This window comes from Stegodyphus dumicola, chromosome 5, assembly GCF_044657685.1.
Source record: "Stegodyphus dumicola isolate Sdum_Otavi_A_Nest chromosome 5, ASM4465768v1".
NCBI classification, from domain to species: Eukaryota; Metazoa; Arthropoda; class Arachnida; order Araneae; family Eresidae; genus Stegodyphus; species Stegodyphus dumicola.
The window spans coordinates 192,816,049-192,830,854 of record NC_140772.1 but is presented as its reverse complement, the minus strand read 5'-3'; positions in this window follow the sequence as shown (position 1 = coordinate 192,830,854).

The window sequence follows — 14,806 nt, the reverse complement described above, 5'->3', positions numbered from 1 at the left end:
TTTTGAAGCAAGCCTCGAAATTCTGAGTCGTTAGGCGTGAAATAAACAGCGACAAAATAATACAGCTCTCATAAAAGAGGATATATCACTGAACTGCATGCCATAGGACTAGTGAGATGTGAAAAGAGCGATATATAATCCCACCACCTACCATTGTCTTCTTCACCTTTAAGAAATCAATGTAAACAAGTAACGATGCGGAAACATGAAATTTTGAAAGTGACAAGGACGGCGAAACAGAACTGAAGTTGAATTAAGGCTGTTTTCTAGAAAGGGGGTTCACTAAGTGCTGGTATCGCAATGCAAATATAAAGTTAATTAATTTTTTAATTTATTTTGAGTGTTCATATTCCTATAATATGTACACTGAAATTCCTCTAATATGTACACTCAAACTCCTCTAATATGTACACTCAAATTCCTCTAATACATATTCCTATAATATGTACACTCAAAATAAATTAAGAGGCTGCCAGTTTTTTTGCCATTAATCTTTCACTGAGATTTGAAAAAAATTCCAGAAAGAAACTAACCTATATAAAACTCTTGCACTACATATTAAAATCAAATTTTCAGAGCTTAACTCTTGGATAGCGTTGATTTTATCTTTAGTATATAAGCGCCAAAAATTCAGATAATTACTAAATGATTCTTTTCTTTTGTCTTTTCAAACAGAGGGTGGTTAATTTGGTTGGTTTGTGTGATTACGGCAAAGCCTTGAGGGCTATCTGCGTAAAGGAGGGATGCCTTCGTGGAGGGCTTTCTAAAAGAAATAGCTCATATACACATATACACATTACACATGAGGAAAATCACGAAAACGCCCATGAAGCTAGTTCGTTTGCGGGATTCGAACCTCGGACCGAGCTATCAGTGTTTAGTGACTTTACCGCGCGGCCCCTGGTGGACCTCTCAAACAGACGACATCTCCGTTTTTTAACGTTTTTTGTGTTACCTTTACTTATTAAATATCATGTTCTTCGCACTTAAACCATAAAATGCATTTCAACAGCAATATCGCAGAGTAATTTTAAAATGAGCATATCTTTAGAATTTCCGATACACATTTCCGCGCACTCGAGATAAAAAGGTTCCTTTTCCCCCCGCAGAGTGTTGCCATTGTTCGCTTTGAAATCGTTGAGTTTGTTACTTAATTCGTTAAAGTTTTACAAACTATAAAATCGATAATAAAGCAAATTTCAAATTTCAAATTTGATGTTCCATATGCCCATATTCGTAGGAGGATTACGTCATCAAAATTCGATGGCTCTATGTACTGTTGTTTTATCACAATGCGAGAAATATGCATACATTTATGTAGGTTTTTCATAATTTAATTTCTTCAAATATGATGCAGGACTCTAACATTTGGTGGCAACAGTTTGAAAAGTGAAACGGACATTTACAGTGATTCAAAGCAAAATCGCAAAACGAAAACAATAGTCCTTCAGGGAGAAAGCCCCTTTGGACTAAAAATATAGAAAATACTTGAATAAAAGAACTTGAGTAAAAGATAATTGAATAAGAGAAAGTATAGAAAATAATTAACAAACCTTGAATAAAATTAGATTTTTCTATATTTGTAAATTTAAATTAAATACTGTACAGTTAAATAAAAGGCTAACCGCATTCCCTCCCTTAAAATATGAAATTCCCTACCCCACCTCCTCGAAGGGAATTGCCGTTTGGTTGAGAACTCCCGCTCTAGATTACCTGAATAACTTTATTTGTAATGAGACCTGAATTTTAGAATAATTTATATTTGTGATCTGTGTTATCTAATCATTGTAATGGGAATCTCGAGAGCCGTAATTAATTCCAATATTATAAATTTGAAATCAATCTGCACATTCATAATGAAAAACGGAGGAGAAAGCAGATATCAAACAGCACATAAACCCTAGAAGAACAATGCTTCGGCACACCGCACTTGGCCCTAAAACCTACTTTTGTGGAAAAGCGGATTATGTCACTATCACACCAACCTCCATTCTGTATATCATAAATTTCGAAATTAATAAGCTTGCAATTCTGCATTTCTTAGTGTTTAGGTTATCCAGCTGCATACAATGGATAGTTACATCACGTTCGGACTTCTGTTTCATTTTAATAGCATTTTGAAGGGCCACAGAAGAATCATAAAATGTCCCACAAAATTTTTTTTAAATGTTGCAATGATAAAATCGCTTATACCCTTGAGAAATTACTGAAACTCGGCGACAACTTGGATACAAAATTCATCAGTCCTTTCTTTCTGAAAGACTCAATTTTGTGAAATTGAGTCTGAACGTCGCCAAAATATTCACCCATATGGAAAGAAGCGTCTATTACATTTTCTTACTTCATCTTTAAGTCATAATTGTGATGATCATTATTTTGTGTATTATTATTATTATTACTGGGTGATATCAGCGGTTTCGATTTAATACATCAAATCGGTGCTACCGCACTGCAGTTTGCAGATTTGCAGTACCCTGATTTGTAACGTTCTTTTGAGTGAGAAAATATAAATGTCGAGCAGAGTTACATAAAAATGTATTACGTCTTGCTGAAACATATTTTAAAAAATCAGTTATATTCAAACAGCAGTTGAAATTAATGCATTATTACGAGAATTCGTGAAAATAATATTTTTATAAATATTCGCATCTGGAAACACCGACAAGTAAGCAGTTACTACAGAAATTCATTGTCGTTACATTAGTTTCATGCAAAATGTACGTTAAATTTAATGTAATTTTACACAATTAAAATATTTTAACTCATTCTCGAAGTCAAAGCTAGAAGGATAAATATGGTAAACGATAAGAGGCTATAGTTACAAATTAGGCTCGCAGCACTTAAATAGTTTCAGAAATGTTCGAAAGCTTTAGGAAAATGAAATGTTTAAAATTAGTTCCAGTTGATGTTGTAAGATGAAATTTAATGTATTTCAAGAAATAATTCACCTCATCGTCAAAATTCTATAATTCATTTACTGCGCATTTATTATTCCTGCATTAAATTCTGTCACCTTATATTTAACAGGTATATAGTATCATCTGTCAAGTAAAAAGAAAAAAATATTTTGTAAAAGTAAGGCATATATTAAAATTATCTATCAATGTTTAAATTTTCACTATACAGAAATGAGTATAATTAAATAATATACTTTTCATATTTTGTTAAACAGTTATTTTTGAGGTCCACCAGCGGCCGAGCGGTAAAGTCGCTGAAAACTGGTAATTCAGTCCGAAATTCGAATCCATCGAACGGGCTAGCTGCATGGGTATTTTCGTAATTTTCCCCTATGTGTAACTTGTATACGGTTTGCTTTGGTTTATTTAATTATGGCAAAGCACACTAGGCTATCTGCCTAAGGGGAGGGATGCCTTCGGGGAGCACTTTCTAAGGGAAACTGGCTCGTATACACGTTACACATGGGGAAAAACACGAAAACGCCCATGCAGCCAGCCCGTTCGCGGGATTCGAACCTCGGACCGAATTACCAGAGTTCAGCGACTTTATCGCTCGGCCGCTGGTGGGCCGTAACTTGTATACGAGTCACTTTACTTTAAAAAATCCTCCACGAAGGCATCCCTTCTCTTAGGAAGATAGCAATCACATAAAACCAAAGTCATTTTGAATAATTGGAGACGTTACATTTAACATTTTACTATTTATTTTTGTTTATAGAAATAATCAATTTTAATCCAACTATGACGTAAGAAAAAGGTTTTCGTGTGAAGATTATTATAAATAAAAATCATTTAATTTTTGAAGAGAACGAAAAGCACTTTTAAAATGTGAGAACAAGCCTTACATGTCGATTTCTATGCCATTGTTTTTATCAGCATCTTTTTTTTCACCATGAAGAAAGATTTTGTTATTACCAGTTTTTCGGAATGAGAAGGGAAGAACAAAAGAGAAGTGACGTCTCGCAGCTTTCAGTTATGCGTATCCTTTCATATAATATGAAATTTTTAATGATATTTGAACTTCTGAAAATTGAATTTAAAATTTATTTGGTAAACGCAGGAAACGTCAGGAAACACAACAGCATTTTTTGAGTAAAAAGGAAGAAGAAATAGTTATGAGAGTTACATAGTGCATGTGCTTGAGGCAGTTCTCATTTTCTAACCTTTCTCAAAAATCAATGGTAGAAATAAGGAAAAAATTCTTCAAGTAGTGCGAAATGATGTCTTTAAAATAATTCGACAATCATTCCTTTATTATTTCCAACAAAATCAAATTTAATAAGAATAGAAGAATAAGAAATCTTCAGATGGAAATAGATTCTTACGTCCGGTGATGTATTCATGTAATGATGTAATGATCCATCTTAACTACAAATAATAGTATGTGGAAGCAAGATCTACTAAATTTCATAAACACAGGAGAGGTTGAGAAATATTTTTAACTAATTCTTAACGTAATTCAAATCAAAATATAAATTTAATGTCATGTAAGAGTAATGCCATGATGGTCATCGATATGGGTATAAAAATTACCTAATGACTGATAATGATTAAAATGTTTCTTCTGCTTTATTTTCAGAAGCAATTTAAAAAATTGGAGAATATGGAATATGACATAAATAATCTTTGTTTTAAGAATTGTAAATTATGCTTTTTAATAATAAAATCATCAAAAAAGAAATAATTTGTCTAATTTCTGTCTTTTACTTGTGAAATCTGTTAAAAAATTTAAACGAAAGCAAGTATTATTATTTTTTTTCTAAAGTAAGAAACATCTGCGCATGAAGTTTATGAGGATGATACAGGCCTTGGTATCTCAAAATTAGACGATTATTGCAAATGTAGTTTCCTTCAGTACCTGACATTTTGGTTAAATTGTTTTGACAGCCAAATCCTACCAACTATGAAGTGGACTCAGTCATTCGATTTTTGAATGCAAAAACTGTTCTCCGACTGATCTTTGAAGTTCGTAGATTTGTGAGGAATTAAAATCATGTCAATTTTCAGATGGTGAATAATATATGTCCACTCAATGTTGGCCTTTGATAGGACAGCTGAAAACAAAATCTTAGAAAAAAAAGCTCTTTGCTGTTACCAAACGTCCTGAAGTTTCACTGCATTTTGTTATGTGGTTTAACATTAAAATTGCTAAATACTGAGATATATATACTTTTTAAACTAGTCAAACTGGCTTCTTTGATAATTAGTCCAAAAACTACATTTTACCATTTACCAGAATTATCACAGATAATAATAAGAAAAATAAATCTTAAATAATATATTTTCTACGCCGTTCATTCAATGATAATTTTAGTACACTCAGCTTTTATTTTTCTAAGTATTCAACGATCATTCTACAAAGCAGCCAAAGTGTACCTGATGGGAAAACATACCTGGTGATAAGATGTCTTATTTGTTTAGATAGGTGTTCAAAGTGAATCTCGCATGCTGGTGAACACATATTGACACGCTAGATCTTATTTTGAAAATTCGTTTAAAATAGTATAGTCGAGCTTTCATTCAAACTTACTGTCCAAACCCTTTATTTATCACTTAATAGAATTTTTAGTCCATCCAGTATACAATGGCTATCAAAATATGCAGTGTTTTTTATTGTATCTGACAGAAAACTAATAGTATCAGGTGGAAAGATGCGCATAGATGTTCTGGAATGCAGCTTGGTATTAATGTTTCTTCGAAACACTTTACAAAACCTACCGCAGATGTGGAGTGTGATTTTCATTTCATTTTCCCGAAAGTAGCTCCAATAAATCTCATCTTAGTTAAAAAAAAAATTATAGAAAATGAATATTGGTACTTTATTGTGAAGGAAAACACAGCTACTTTTATTAATAAATTTTAAAGAAATTGTTATATCAGGTACCCAGGAACGTTTGCATTACCTTGCAATTTTTTATTATTGTTTTGGAAAAAACATTTTTACAGTTCTTTCCATTGTATCTGTCCCACAAGTATAGATCACAGAGTCCTATATAGTACATCACAGATAATTCTATATTCATCACACCTATATACCCCAAATATATACATCACAGATATTTTATCTTATTATTGTTTCATATATAAATATATAAATATGTCACAAGTTACTTATATTAGGAAATTTAATCCAATTTATTGATGCTCCCTTCAAATGCTTGGTTTCTGTGATACTTTATTGAAAATGTTCTTATCTTCGCTGTTAAAATTTGATAACTCATATTCATTTTCTTTATCAAAATGTCAGTGGAACTTATACCACTCAAACCTATGTAAGTCAAAACATTTGACGGCTTATTTTGTTTGAATCCAGACGAATGCTGATAGTTTTCCTCAATTCATTCAGTTTCAGCTGTTTGAAATTCGGTTGTCAGTTCTTTGTAATGTCTAAAAACCGATATTTAGTTTCAAAAGTCTCAATTTTATACATTTGAAAGAAATTTTCGTTCATTTAATTGTTTTTATTCTAATCTAATTGCCGTACTGAAAGTCCTGCGCTCGAATCTCGGAGTTTGTCGATGGATACTGTCTGTGCGGTTCGGGGGCACTCAAAATATACGACGAGCCAAAAATACTCTCAAGTGATTTGGCGGTAGGTGAAAAGCGATAGAAGATCCTCGGACCCGTTCCCGGGCTGCTTTTCTTTAAAATTATCGCAGTATTGGGCAAATTCGTACTATCACTTGTACAGCAAATTTACAAAGACAAATGCAACTCTTGCATTCATTTCCGTGATAAATTTCATAGGCTAGTTCTGATTAGGTCAGGCAAATGCGATTAGACTCAGTAACAACGTTTCTTCTAATAATTCAGGTATTTATAGTCTTATCGTTTTCAGGCTCTTTTTCAGGATTAAAGAAAACATGATTCCAAAGGTGCTTCCTGAAATTTCGAATATGTCATTCAACAGTATTCCATATAACACCTCCACCAGAGGAACTAGTTACAGAACAATTTGATCAATTCCAGATCGAGAAAGAGGATGAATCTCCTCTCTTCAAAGACAAAGGGAAGACTCAACAGCACACCAAAATCAACTTTTGAGTGTTCTTTAATACATATATAGAAAAAAGGGTACTAAACTTCTGAGCCTTACCTTAGCAGAGTTCTACGGAGTTAGACGGTTAATCGATGCCAAGATTTAAATCAGTATTATGCCTTTTTTGGTAACACTATTATGGAATGCAGTGCTGACATTAACCTGTACAACAATGCAAACGGGACAAACTGAAATATGATGCACGAAGCTTGCGCACCAGAGTGCTCATTCTATCACTGTGAAAATGTTACAATCCAGGATTTAGTAGTACAAACAGCATTTGTGAAAGTCACTAAAAATGCCAGTCCGGTAACATTCCTACAAATCCGTCTCCAAAAATACAGACCAATTAATTCAACACGTCTCCCTGCATCCAATAGACTTTATATCCCTTCAAAAACTTTACTGTGATAATGGCCAAATACAAAGAACACTCCAGTTGTGGAACATATTTCAGCAAATGGCAACGTCAGAAGTTCCCCAACATCGTGCAGGATTAATATGTCCAAATAATAAATGGAATCCCACATCAATCATTAACCATAGAAGATATTATAACGGTGGAAATTAAAACGGAAAGCTCTCAACTTATCTTAACGAGCAACTTATCTTAACCGACAGAAGAAGCAAATCTAATTACGTATCAATAGCATCAATAACCTTGAACAGATATTTAAATGCTCACATAATCATCAGTGGAGATTTTAATTGCCACAACACCGTTTGGGGATATAGTTCGACAGATGCAAAAACAAGAAATGGGAGCAACAAGAATTGTTCTGGAAGGTGTAAAGTTTGACTATGCAAAAGTTAAGCTGGTGAACAGTTTATAAGGTATTTTCTCCCTCCTTTCTGCATGCCTTCGTGATGTTACGGTATCCCACTCGGCGCGTATTCGAGAGGTCCAGGTTCGAGTCTCGGCGAGCGCATTGCACATTTGTCATGTCTCCTGCTTCAGATAGTTTAAATGATCTGTGCCATCTTTCAGTGATCTCACTGGCTTGTGGATGTTAATAGATGATATGAGAAAATCGAATACCAAAAACTTTAGTTCTTGAAAGAGCTCACTTCGAGACTGACTACAATAATCAATGGCGATCTAGGCAGGTATACGGAATCTAGAGATCCAGCCTGCGTAAAGATCAGTGACGACGATCTCCGCCCGTATCCAAAACATTGGCTTGAAGCTTAGCATTGGCTAAGCTTCAGGCCAACGAGTTTACGAGTCAGCAGGAAGACAGATTGGAAGATATTCTTTGAGATGAAGGAAGAGGTCCAATCAATGCGAAATACGTTCATTTGAAACAATAAAACTAATGGAGAGTGTACACTTTAGCTTCTTTGATAGTATATGCAAGTTATAGCGTAGGCATTTTTAACTTTTTAATAGCAGAATTGAACTTTCTTTGTCTATAAAGGGGTGGAGGACGGTGTTACTCTTGCGCTTGCGACGAAGAATCATAGTTAATAAGAATTATATTAGTAACCATTTCGATGCGAGAAAGACCATTGGCTTTTCTATTTTCTGCACTACTCACATGTTGATTATTAGTATTTTCTGCACCATTCACATTTTATTATATTAGTTGAACTGAACTATGACATTAAGTTGATTAATTTGTCGAGGGGAGAGTTTGTCATAACTTTTGGAAAAATGCTTTTGTGAGTAGCTTATGATCTGTAAACAATCTATCGCCAAAAGTTCTCTGTCGTATATACTATTGTTCTGTTCAGTATCATAAAATTCTAGAAAAAATTCCTAGTGGTTCCCACGTATGTACGCTAAGTTGCTGGATGCAAGAGCTTTCTCTGAGGCGTCACACATAGCAGCAATTTTCATTTTGGGGTCTGAATGCACTCAATTTGTAGATTGTATCAAAGATTATCAATTTGTAGATTGTATTGTATCTTTACATGACTCAAAAGCTTCTTCAGTGTCTATTGACCAATCTATCAATTCTAAGTGTGTTTTGTCATTTTTTCTTAAACTTCACAATATACCATTTAAAGGGATTTTAACTTCAGCAGCATGATTTAAAAATCTCCTATAGAAATTAAGAATTCCCCAAAAACGTCTGAGTTCGTTATTAGCTTTTAATTTAGGAAAATCTTGGATTACTTTAATTTTTTCTGATAAAGAAACGATTCCATTTTTGTCAAAAATATGACCTAAACATTTTACGAGTTCTGAAGAAAATGTGCTTAAGGAAGGTTGAAAGTCAAATTATGATTTTTACTCTCTTGAAATCTGCTTCAATATGAAGGATATGTTCATCTAGAGATGGTGAAGCAATCAAAATATCATCTATATATAAGAAATAGGGAATTTTAGGTGATTGCGTTGAAACAATAGTATCGTCATTTACAACACGTTCAAACTTTTCAAAACGCGTTCTTCTTATTTCTGTAGTCGCAAGTTTGGATTTTACATGATTATTAAAGACCGGTTTGTAAAGAATAAATTCTTTTAATAAATCAATAATAAATCTTAAATAACATAGCTTTAGAATAACATTAATCTCAGCAATGAACAGAGTGATGAACGAACCTGTAAAAATAGAGTTAGAAAGTCGCAGTGAACATATGCGCCTAGACGGAGAAATCAGGACATGATGTCAGCGTCGATATTGAAGAAATGTGTGTGGGGGGGGAAGTAAAACCCCACAGACTAACATTTCTCGAGAATCTTCAATTTTTTGTAAGATACCTTTCGAGTAACTTTCTTGCTCTACATATCTTCATCATCTTCATCTACCTCCTCTTCATCTTTTCACAGTAAATGTCCGTCTTGAAGCAGTGGGATGGGAAAAAAATTGTCTATGTCCATCCAAGCCTGCAATTCCTCTTCACTAACACGAATCTTCTTCCAATATGTAAGATGTCTAACACAAGCGTCAGACGTGTCCTAAAACCAAGAGAACCTTTGTCGATTCGTCATCTACATACATGATCATAGGCTGCATTTTAGATCAACAACAACGTCAAATAATGTTTATATCTTTCTAAGAAAGATATAAAGTATATATGACGTTTTCAGTGGGAATTGTTTCTGAAAATCGAGGATACTGTTTCCAATGTCCACACATGAACCAGTAGTACATTTTGTATAATTCCTTGAGTTACTAGCTGGATAAAGCTTGATACATCGGGTGGCAGAAATATAATACAAATGCTTTCAGCACTTCAGATTGTTCGCCTGTTACATACCTTTCTATTTCATAGGCCTAAATTTCGGATTAAATCTAGACTTTCAAACTTTTGGTTATACAGATATTGGCAGTTAATTGAATGCCGGTTGCAAGAGATTTTGTTGTAGAATGGCAACATTTCACAGCGTGATGCTATTAACTTATTTAATTTTTGATTTTTGATTTTTGAGCAGTTGTTCAGTGTCAGAGATATCTTTTAGTACAACAGAGATTTAAATTTTCATAATTTAGACATTTCCAGTATAGAAATTTCGCATCAATTTGCTCTGAAATATATTGCAGTCATTCTTTTGCGTTATAAAATATGTAATTTACATTTGAATGATGAGAAAATTTTAGTTCATTAAAATTAATAAAAGTTCATTTAAAATATTCAGAAAATGATTAAATTTCGACCTCATAAATTCAGTCTTAGGTTATTGCACTGTTAAATGAGGTTTTAGAAATAACGTGTAAAAAATAATGCGCCAATGATTTTGCAAATAGAGTTGAAAATTAAAGCAGTCTAATTGTCTCCTTACTATGAAACTCTCATTACTTAAAGAATTATTTACGTGTTTTAGGTATATATTCTTAAGGTCTCCGAATCCCTTCCGCGCTAAAATCCTTTCTTGTCTTAGTCTCCTTTCAATTAGGAATACCTTAACTTGAACACAAAGGGGAAAATGATCTGCTTCGCATTAACTGCCATTTTAAATGTTGTCATTTCTTGGAACCTTGATAAAGAAAGAAGTAAATAAGCAATAAATAAGAGTAGCAAAATCTGGTCTTCTCACGCAATATGCAGACACTCTAATGAGCAACTCCCCCCGCAGTTTACGCTATACAATTATTTCAAACTACCCTTTCCACAAAGGTATAAAAAACTGAAACCTTTAATAAATCCAGAGCTAAAAAGAAGGTCATTTTTTCCGCTGAAAGAAATTGCAATATCTTCCTGGTTACGGAATCCTGGCCCGGTTCATTACATATTAAACTGAAATAAAAGAAAAAGAAACAAACCTGACCTTTCACTTTGACTACAACTAATTTAGAATACTTTCTTTTAGCTTTATTTACGTGTCGTAGTCGTGAGTCTAGAGACTTATAACTATTAATAAATTTCGATCGTACTTATTACAAACCTTCGTAATTCCGGATCAGGTTGTAACGTAGCAGTACGTTGGTTGTTTCGTTGGTAGATTTCTTCTTCAAGAAATTTAATGGTATCTGGAGGTTTTCGTTGGCTGAATCTTTTAATTACTCCATGTCATTTAGTGATTTCTTTTTAAGCTGTTTTATGTGAGGATGAAGTCGATTAGAAAGATATGATTATTATTTATTAGCACGGCTACTTTTTTCATAAGTTGAGAGTTCTATCTATCGAATGGAACGTCGAGAAAAATGTCTAGAATTGCAAAATTTAAAATGAAATGTATTTTTAACAAATACAAACTGATTAAGAATAAGAAATATAATTTATTCAAAACAGAAATACAAAAACAGTGTCCTGCTTTTCTTTTTAGACTCTCTTTAATGACATATATCTCGCTTTATCTTTATAGAAGTTCATTTCATGCCAGTTCGCTTTTACGTAGAGCTCATACAAGTATTTGCTTTCGCTTAATAAATAAAATCAAGATACCCGCCAGTGGCTGAGTCCATCACAGCTGACTACCGGTAGTGCAACACGTACTCTAAGCTCAAATACTTGGGTAAGGGCTGGGTCTTTGAGTATTCTTGTTGTTTTTATAATGTCTCTCCCCATGTGTGGTTTTCCCATATCCGTGTAAATACAAGCCAACTTCCTATAGCAACTATAATACAAAGGCCTCTCTTCTTCAGGCAGACGACAAACTTTGTGTTTATCGATGGAACTGAATAAAGTAACAAAAAAATCACAGAGGATTTTCTTTCATTTTTTTGGCTTATATGAGCAGCGAATTTAGTATTTAACGTTTATGTTGTACAATGACTGTAATTTTCTATGATCACAGCAAAAAAACTGCTCTGAAAATATGAGTTCTTTCGTAAACAGTATATATGGCTTAGATCAGCGGTCGTCAACCCTTAGAATCTATATAACATATATAATTTTATATTTGGCGGACCACTAATATGAATTAAAAAAGAGGTAAATGCATTTACATAACAATAATCAGCAAACTACACCTATTTCGTTCAAATTGAAAAATTGCATGAAAAATACAAAAACCTTACCTTCTTGTACAGAAAGTTTCACATTTCCATATCACTGAAAAGTAACTTCACAAAAAGAAAGAACAAACCGGCAAACACAAAGCAATATCAATAAACTGAAAGTGTTATCCCATCAATTTTTAATTATTGTAAACATAATAATCATCGCTTACTCAGCAATGGCGACATCGATCAACAGTTAGACAAAACAAAAATGAAAAATTCCAGTGATGCAATTATAAACAAGAATGCAGATGGTTCTGCATTCTTGTTTATAATATCATGTTTATAATTATTCTAATCAAGTTGCCTATTGGCACGGAGAAAAACTGCGTTATTAACGACTACAATAGCATATGTTTGTAATTCAAAACGGAAAGAGAATTCCAGTTCGCGCTAAGATTGATAACAGCAGCATATCCATTGTTGCCAACTCTCCCTTTCAAATGTCGCTAGATACACCTGCAAAAGTAGCTAAAAAGTCCCTAAATTCAGAAGGAATATCGCTAATAGTAGTAGTTAAAATTTAAAAAAAAAGTATAATCTATATTCCATAATAGGTTTTGTTACGCGTCATTTTTTAAACTGAATCTTCATAAAAATATACGAGTAATTAATGTCCCAATTTTTCTGCGGTCCAGAAAAATGTTATCAAGGACCAACAGTGGTCCGTAACCACCGGTTGGCAACCGGTGGCTTAGATCATTCCAATACACACTTTTAAGCACCTAGCATAAAGAATCGCATGATACGTATAAAAGGTGAGTCTAAGCTGTTAAGCTTACTATTTTATTTCAAAACATCGATGTAACCTAAAACAGAAGACTTTTATACTGAGGCATTTAGATGTAGAAGTTAAACGCGCAAAAACCCAACAATTTCGAAGCACTAAAAGAGTTAATATATAATCCATAGTCAACACTTTTATACTTTATCCTCCTACTTCTCTTAAGTTCTGGTTTCTGTCGACTTATTTTCACAATCATCTCTTCCGAGTTTTACAATGTGTATATGTTTCTGAGTTTTATATTTACTGTCTTCTCGGCTCCGGAATGTGAAAGTTCTTTGTGTATAAGGAAAATAACTTTATGAAGTTTAATAATCTAAAAATCAAGAAGTTCAAGGTAATAATTAGCATAAATAAATAAAATTTATTACTGCGGTTTTGTTTTCTCAGTAAAACTTTAGGAAGTGTTATAATAATTAACGCAGTGAAAGTTGTAATACTGACATTGAAGTTAGAATGTTTGGTAGGAAAGAAAAGGTTTGTAAGTTTCAGAGCAAGTTTTCTAATGCCTCCGGCAAGAAAGAAGTGGAAGTGTCTTGATCTCTTAGATTGCTATACAGGAAAATTTTGCGCACCCTAATTCACCAATAAGTTTGGATTTCTTAGATTAGTTCTTTCTGATGTATTCGCCGTACATGATCATATCAATTGAAATTCAGTTTGTATTTAATATCACTATGGTGACCAGATATAATCAGCAGCATAGTAATAACCAATTGCCATACTAAGACTTAACCGGATGAAAGAGTGGGTTCAAGGCTCATGTCTTGGGCCACAGCTGTGAAATTTTTTCTCTGATACGACATTCTTTATTAATGATACAGTAATCGCCCTCGCCTCATAGCTTATGATGATCATTTTCTGTTGGCAGCCTCGAGCGATAATGGTCTGAAAACAAAACTATCAAGAGACAATAATTTCGTAGAGCGAGCAAACACCGACAAACTTGTAATCTCCCCAGAAAAGAGTCAAGTTTTCGTAATTGGTAGGAAAGATCAAGTCCAACATAATCTTGTTACGTTTAAATGAAAATACATTAAATGTGAGCAGCAATTGCAAACGCTCTGTTCGCTTCTACAGACGAGGAAATTTTTTCTGTGATTTATAACAAACTTGCGCTATTACAAGCTTTTAGTTAGAAGTTTTATTCATTTCTAATTTATGAGCCAGCATAATTGTTTCTATATAAAATATGCGATTAATCAAATTTTAAATAAGTTGTGTTTTCGCTGTTGTCCTCTGATGCATATTGCAGAGCAAATTGTAGCCTTGGTACACAAACTAAATTTAACAACTGGCAATTCAGATGTGACAGTCGATGCAGATGTGACAAAGCGTCATTAATGCCTCGATTTCAAGTCTGAAAATACTCCACTAGCAGTCTGTACAGCCACTAATGCACCGGCCCTTTTTACTTATAGCCTATACTGAACTTCATGCTGGCATATTTCTACCCTAGACTGAGGTTAGCCAATAAATATGCTTTCTGCTCAGACTAGATACTTGGACTTCATACTATCTTGCTATTGATAGTTGTTAATGCTATCTTGCTATTTATAGCTGTCAGATGTATTAAGTCCTTACACTGATTTTGGATACATAAAGATCAATTCTTGTATTTTGTAAATTCTATTAA